This window comes from Peromyscus eremicus, chromosome 1, assembly GCF_949786415.1.
Source record: "Peromyscus eremicus chromosome 1, PerEre_H2_v1, whole genome shotgun sequence".
Lineage (NCBI taxonomy): Eukaryota > Metazoa > Chordata > Mammalia > Rodentia > Cricetidae > Peromyscus > Peromyscus eremicus.
In genome coordinates this window covers 124,645,301-124,653,671 of record NC_081416.1, presented here as the reverse complement: position 1 = coordinate 124,653,671, position 8,371 = coordinate 124,645,301, and positions in this window count along the sequence as shown.

Below are 8,371 nucleotides of genomic sequence, written 5' to 3'. Positions count from 1 at the left end.
GACCGCACACCTTTAATTCCATCACTCGGGATGCTGAGGCAGACTGTAAGTTAGAGGCCAGCCTGGTCTAGAGAGCGAGTTCCAGGACAGCAAGGACTACACACGGAGAAATCCTGTCTCAAAAAGCAGACAAACAAAAATAACAACTAAAAAGTCACATACTGGGGCTGGAGAGATGGTTCAGTGATTCAGATCTCATGTACTGCTCCTCTAGGGGACCTGAGTTCACAGTTTCTAGAACCCCATGGGGTGCCTCACAGCTACCTGAAACTCCACCTCCAGAGGGATCTGATGCCTGTGTCCTCATAGGACATCTGCACTCCCATACACATATCCCCACACAGACACAAATGTACACATAATTTTTAAATTAATAAAAACAAAAGCCAGGCGATGGTGGCGCACATCTTTAATTCCAGCCTCGGGAGGCAGAGGCAGGCAGAGCTCTGTGAGTTCGAGGCCAGCTTGGTCTACAATGTGAGGTCCAGGACAGCCGGGATGGTTACACAGAGAAACCTTGTCCTGAAAAACCTAAATAAATAAATAAAATCACCACCCACTACAAAAAAAAAAAGTAAATAAAATGTTAAGAAATAAAAATCCCATACTGAGGCCGAAGAGATGAATCAGCAGTCAAGGGACCTTAACTTCCCTCACAGAAGACCTGGGTTCAGTTCTCAGCATCCACATGGCAGCTAACAACCATCTGTAATTCCAGTTCCAGGGGATCGAATGCCCTCATCTGGCCTCCGAAGCCACATACATGGTGACATAAATACATCCAGGAAAAGCATTCCTACACATAAAATAAATAAATCTTTTTAAATTTTTTGAAGAAAAAAGGTAGAAGATGTGCAACTGATAGGTAGGTAGATAGATAGATAGGTAGATAGATAGATAATAGATAAGGAAAATGACAAAGAAAAAAATTAGGCAGTTGTTTTGGCACAAACCTGTAGTCTGAAATACTTGGGAGGCTGAACTGGGAGAATCCACTTAAACCCAGGAGTTCAGGTCCAGCCTGGGCAACATAGCAAGGCCCTATCTCAAAAGACCCAGTAAGTGACTAGATTGAATGTAGCATAAGCTACTTAGGTAAGAGCTAGGGATCTGTGTAGTTATTGGGGTCACTTCTGGGCACACTGGCCATATGTCTTAACGATATGCTTTGAGCTATAAACACCTCAACAGAAATGCAGCTTTCTCAAGGCATGGTCACTTTTTCTGATTTGCCCACTCGAGACACCCGATCCAGTCTGACTGAACGCCCAGCCCTGTGCCCACCTGGGTGTCAGTCTCCAACTATGCCAGCTAAAGCTGCCTAGTGATCTTGTTTCGCTGCTTCTTTGGTCACAGCTCCTACACATGAACTATGGTGCGACCCCTTTTATAAAGATACACCTTGGGTAGTTTAACCTCCAACAGCTTTCTTCTCCCAACTGTCGAGCAAGGTTCTTTTCAGAAGAGGCACTTACCTGCCACACTGAAATTCCGTTTCCCATCACAAATGACATGATAAGTTTTTTTTTTTACATTCATTCATTTATTCTGTGGGGGGAGGGGATACATTTGTGCTACAGTGTGTGGAGCTCAGAGAATAATCAACCAATGGTGGAGTGAGTTCTCTCCTTCCATTCTGTGGGACTCGGAGATCAAACTCGGGTCATCAGGCTTAGCAGCAAGCTCCCTTACCCACTGAGCCATCTCACTGGCCCTGGACACTGATTTCTTCAGCCACATCTGGACCTAATGTTTAGCCATCCTTCTTCCTTAGAGAAGCGCTCTGACCTCCCTTAAAATGACCTGAAAGACTACATTCAGCCTCCTTCACAGTCCCTTCTCACTTTTCCTAGTTCGTTTTCTATTGCTGTAACAAAACAGCTGGACCAAAAGCAACTTGAAGAGGAAAAGGTTTACTTGATTACACATCCCCTTCACCATCCATCATTGAGCGAAGCCAAAACAGGAACTAAGCAGAGGCCATGGAGGAGCGCTGCTTGCTGGCTGGCTCCCCATGACTTCCCCAGCTTACTTTCTTATACCACCCAGGACCACCTGCCCAGGGGTGGCACTACCCACAAGGGGCCCTCCCACATCAATCATTAACCAAGAAAATGCCCTACAGGATTACCTAAAGGCCGTTCTGATGGAAGCATTTCTTTAATTGAGGTTCTCTCTTCCCATATGACTCTAGTTTGTGTCATGTCGACAAAAAACTAACCACCACAACACTCTATGGCATCTGCCAAAGGACCAAGAAGCCATCCTTCCTTCCTCTGTTTACACTGGCCCTTGGGACTGTTGTGTTTGTTCTGTTTTGTGGTCCGGTTTTGCTGTGTTCTTTTGGTTTGTATGTCTTTTTATACTTGTGACAGAGTCCCACTATGGAGTCATAGCTGGTCCCAACTCTCCTTTCCCCAGCCTAAGCCTCCCAAGTGCTTGTATTATAGTCAAATCCAACCACAATCACCATAGTGTCTACTGATATTTTTCTCTACAGGCAAAAGTGACCCTCAATTCACCAAATTAACAAAAAAAAAAAAAAAAACGAAAAAAAAAACTGTGTGTGTGTGTCCTCTGAGTCGTCTTCCTATTTAATAGATTCCAAAATAAAACCTGGAATGACAGAATATGTATCAAAAGACACAAGGACGGTAACCTTGGAGAAAAAGACCTAAGAAGTAGCCGGAAAATAGAGGTAGAAAGGCCTTTTCTGCTCTGAATCCTTTTAGGATTTTTGAATTTTAAATCATGTGACTAAATCATCAATTTCAATTGAAAAGAAGAGCAATGTGATTCAATTGGTAGAGAGCTTGCCTAGCATTCAGAGCCCCAGATTCAATTCTTAGCAGCCCATAAGCCTACCAAGCATGGTACTTGGTACTATATGCCTACAATCCAAGAATGGGAGTGGGAGAATAGGTGAAGAGTTCATAAGTTCAAGATCATTCTCAGCTACCAATTGAGTTTGAAGCCAGTCTTGCCTACATTGAATTCTGCCTAAAAAAAAAAAAAAAAAAAAAAAAAAAAAAAAAAAAAAAAAATGCTAGAGAGATGATTCAGTGGTTAAGACCAGTTGCTGCTCTTATAAAGGACCCAGGTTCTTTTCCCAGCACCTACATTATGGCTCACCACCATCTGTAACTCCAGTTCCAGCAGATTCAACACCTTCTGGCCTCCACAGGTACCAGATATATATAGTGATCAGAGATACATTCAAGCAAAACACATACATAAACTAAATAATAATAATAATACATAATGATGAAAATAAATGTTACACAAAGCAGTCTCCAGGGATTTGAACAGCACCTAAAGTGCTCCTAGGTAAAGATGATAAATATGCCTGAAAGAGCAGCTTCCGTTCCCAAGGAAGCAACCTCACAGCTCTGCTGCAAAGAGCAGGCCTTCCCACAGGCCTCCCGGCTTCTCTCAAGCCTCACTCCACCCTTTTGTCCTCTGGTAGCTACTGAGGAGATGGAAGGCAGCAATGTGGCTTTTTTCCATGCATCCTATCCTCTGCAACCCTCTATTTCGTGGGCAGTCTCCTTTAGACTGTCAATCCTCTTCAGGATGAACAGAAACCCAGGATAGTTTTCAATTCCAGGCACCTCTGGATCCCTAATGTTCTGCCCCTGCTCTTTGTAGCTATGGAGCGGGACTTTCCTGCAGACTCTGTCTTAACCACCTTATGTCACCTGCAACTTCTTTACCTGGCTTTCTGTTTTTTAATTTGTTGTTATTATTTTTAATTATATATATGTATGTATATCTGCGATTATTTTTAATTATGTATAGGTATGTTTGCCTGCAGATTGGTATAGGCACATGAGTGCGAGTGCCCGCAGTGGCCAAAGATCTCAGATCCACCTGGAACAGGAGTTACAGGCAGTGATGAGCCACTTGATGTGGGTGCTGGGAGTCAAGTTGGACCCTCAGGAAGAGATCAATGCATACTCCTAACCACTGAGCCCTCTCTCTGGCCCACGTTCTTTATTTTGTTAGCCATCTTCATTTCTTTGGCCCAGGGTACTTCACACGTAGGCTTGAAATACATTGGCTGTAAATTCCAGGTACCATGAGGTTGTAGGTGGCATGGAGCAGAGATACTGGGTACCTGTTCTTACAGAGAAGAATTATGTCCAAAGGAGGCCAGTCAGGAGTGGTAACTCCCACCTGTCATGTTAGCACCAAGGGGCCTAGACATGAAGATGGCCACAAGTTTTAGACCAAATTGGGCTATATAGCAAGTTCCAGGCCAGTCGTATCTAATCTCAAAAGAGGGGTGGAGGGGTGACCAGGACACATTGGAGGAAGTGTTGGATTGTCACTTACCTTAATTGTGGTGTGGCACCATAGGTGTCTGTCTGTCCATGTCCAAACTCATCAAATTGTACTTATTAAAATATGTGCTGTCCTTCATGTGTTAATTACACTTCAAGAAAACATCTCAGGAAATGACAGTTTGCTTTACAAAGTCTTCAAAAGCTCTGCTCAACCAGGTATGGGGCCACACACCTCGAATCCCAGCACTCACAAGTTCAAGGTCAGCCTCAGCTCCAGGCTGCCACCCCAAGAAAGAAAGAAAAAAAGCTGCACACAAACAACAGACCCACAGAAGGAAAATGAGAGAGATGACTCTTCCCAGTCATGGGTTGGGAAAATGAAATATGTGAAAAGAAATACTTCCCAACGAGAGACAGTTGTTCAGCTCGAACTGTTTGGGGGTCCCCCAGGCAGGGGGATTGGGATCCATCCCTGGTGCGTGGGCGGGCTTTTTGGAGCCCAGTGCCTAGGGTGTGACACCTTGCACAGCCTTGGTGCAGGGGGGAGGGGCTTGGACCAGCCTCAGCTGAGTGTGCCGGGCTCTGCTGACTCCCCAGAGGAGAACTTGACTTGGAAAATGTGGGGATGGGGGGTGAATTGAGGAGGAAGGCCGAGGGGTGGGAAGAGGGAAGAGGGGGGATCTGTGGTTGGTATATAAAGTGAATAGAAAATTTCTTAATTGAAAAAAAAGAGACAGACGGTGGTGGCGCACGCCTTTAATCCCAGCACTCAGGAGGCAGAGGCAGGCGGATCTTTGTGAGTTCAGGCCAGCCTGGTCTACAGAGCGAGATCCAGGAGAGGTGCAAAGCTACACAGGGAAACCCTGTCTGGGAAAAAAGAGAGAGAGAGAGAGAGAGAGAGAGAGAGAGAGAGAGAGAGAGAGAGAGAAATGCTTCCAAAAGTACCAGGAAGAATTCATAGAAATAATGATAAACAAACCAACAGAGTACACGTTGAAAATTCAATAGAAAGAATGATAACATTGAGACAATAGAAAGAATGATAACATTGAGAAAAGTCACAGGAGACAAATCAAGAAGTACAGGAAAATAATGGAGAGGGAAGTGGGGGACAAGGTGTGAGGGTTCATCTTCTGATAACACGGCTCTAGAACAACACAGAGATCCTGACTAGGAGAGATCCTTGAATGACTCAGAAAAACTCCCCAGAACTGGAGTCTGATTTGTAGGTGAAAAAGCCCATCAGGTGGTCAGATGAGTAGCTGAACATATATCTCCACTGAAGCCGGTCATGGTCATTGTGAAATCCCAGACACAGAGCATAAAGGTTCCTTTAATTCTACAAGCTTTGAAAGAAAAAAGAAAAGCCATGTGCTCACATCCAAGAATAAGAAGAGCTCCAGGCTTCTCAGCTGCACCCCTGAAATCAAGAAGATAGAAGAGATGGATGGAGAAGTACTCGGTTGGCAAAGAGGACCTGAGTTCAGATCCTGCACAGCATAAAAATCCAATCTGGCAGTGTATGCCTGTAAGTCCAACACTGGAGAGGTAGAGTGTGGCACGCCAGCTCCCACTTTTTACAGGGTTCCTATGAGGAGGAGAAAGACATAAGGAATTTGTAGATAGAAATATAGTGGGGAGAGAAACAGACAGAAACACAGGATAACTTCGGGAGGACCTGAATCAAAATCTACAGACCCTTTCTGTCTCTTCAACAGGGCTTTTTATAACAATGCCAAAGGGCAGGGCAAAAGACCTCCTCCTTGCTAGATCAAAGCATACTGCACATCTAAATGCAGACCCTTGCAAATACCTGGTAACCATGCACATGGTCAATCCATCCCCTTATACAGCCCTGATGGGTAACGCAAGCTCAGATCTCACTAGGAAGCCTCTGTGGGTTCCCACAGTAGAGACAGGAGGATTCCTGGAGTTTACTAATGGGCCAGTTTATTGCAATTGGAAAATTCTTAAAACACTGTCTCAAGAAGAAAGGGAGAGAGGGAGAGAGGCGGGGGAAAGAGGGAGGAAGAAAGGAAAGAAGGAAGGAAAGGAGGAAGGAAGGAAGGAAAAAGTACTAAGGGAAAATGATTTTCATGACAAGGTTTTAGACCTATCTAAATATGTGTAGGTAGAAGGAAGATATTTTAAATGCATGATCTCAAAAACTATCTCTCATGTAGCTTTCTCAGAAGATAGCCCATAATGTATACCATAGAGCTAAAAGTCAAGAAACAGGGAATTAAGAGGGTTAAGGAAAGGGCTGGAGAGATGGCTCAGAGGTTAAAAGCACTGATTGCTTTTCCAGAGAACCTGGTTCAATTCCCAGCACCCACATGATAGCTTGCAACTGTAACTATAGTTCCCGACACCCTTACACTGGCAAAACACCAACACACATTAAATAAGTGAATAAATTTTTTTTTAAAAAAAAGGGCCAGAGAGATAGCTCAATAGTCTCAATAGGTAAAGGCACTTGCCCACCAATCCTGTCCACCCGAGTTAGATTCCTAAAAGGACAGAATCGACCCTCACAAGTTGTCCTCTGACCTCCTAATTGTGCCCACGGTGACTTTCTGCCCCATGCCCTGTGTTCTGTTCCAACCATATCAACTCAAAATAGTTGGCTGTCACATGTATGTGAGGACTCAGAGGGACAAGTGGGCGGAGGGACTAAGAGGGAAAGCATGCCATGAGAAATAAATGCTAAGTCTTATAGAAAGCATCCCAGCAAAGGATGTCAACAATGCCTCCCATCCCAGAGTCTCCTGTGAAAGACCTGGAGCTGGGCATTAATATGCAGTTCTTTCATTGCAAACAAAATAAAAGCAACCTCAAAATATAATCATTTGTGTGCACTATCTCACAGGCCGGTTCCCCTGTTCAGAAGTTCAGAAACACCTTGGTGTTGTGATTCTGGTGCAGGGCCTCTTATGATCTTCCAATCAAAATGTCACCAGGGCTGCCATCATCCGAAGGCTCTACTGAAACCAGGGGACCTGCTCGCAAGATGGCTCATGCTCAAGGCTATTGGCAAGAGGCCTCGGTTTCTCACTTACACAGACTGTCCATCTCTGTTTGAATGTGCACAGATAAAAAGAAGCTTCTCCCAGAACAAAGAGTACAAGAGAGCACAAAGATGAGAGCCAGAAGCCATCATGTCCTTGTTGCCCTAGCAACAGAAGCTGGACAATATCATTTCTTCGGTAGCTTATTGGTTACACAGATTAGCCCAGCTTAGCAAGCAAGGAGACCACAGAAAGACTTCAGGAACTGGGGAGGTGGCTGAGTAGGTAAGAGCACTTGCTGTTCTAGCATGAGGACCTGAGTTCAGATCCCCAGCACCCATGTTAAAGCCAGGTATGGCCATGAGTGCTTATGACCGCAGTGCTGTGAGAGACAGCAGCATAATGATCCCTGGGGCTTACTAGCTGCCAGCCTAGCTCCAGATTCAGTGAGAGACCCTGTCTACAGGGAACAAGATGGAGAATTATAGGGCAAGACTCTCAGTGTCCTCCTCTGGCATCTGGGTGAGCACAAGCATGCACACATATACCCATACATACATTGCACATAGATAGATAGATAGATAGATAGATAGATAGATAGATAGATAGAAGACAGATGGTAGATAGATTAGATAGATGGATGGATCGATGGATAGATAGATAGATAGATAGATAGATAGATAGATAGATAGATAGATAGATAGATAGACAGATAGAAGACAGATGGTAGGTAGATGATAGAGATAGATAGATAGATAGATAGATAGATAGATAGATAGATAGATAGATAGAAGATAGACAGACAGATAGATAATAGGTAGAGGAACTATAGAAATGGCTCAACAGTCAAGAACCCTTGCTGCTTTTGCAGAGGATTGGGGTTTGGTTCTCAGAACCCACATGATGACTCACAGCCATCTATCATTCCAATTCCAGGGGCTCCAATGCCATTTCCTGGCCTCTGTGAGCACCAGACATGAACATCATATACAATCAGGCAAGCACTCATACACATAAACTAAAAATAGATACTTAAAGAAAAGATTCAACTGCTTCGTGGTGCTAGAGCTCAAAGTA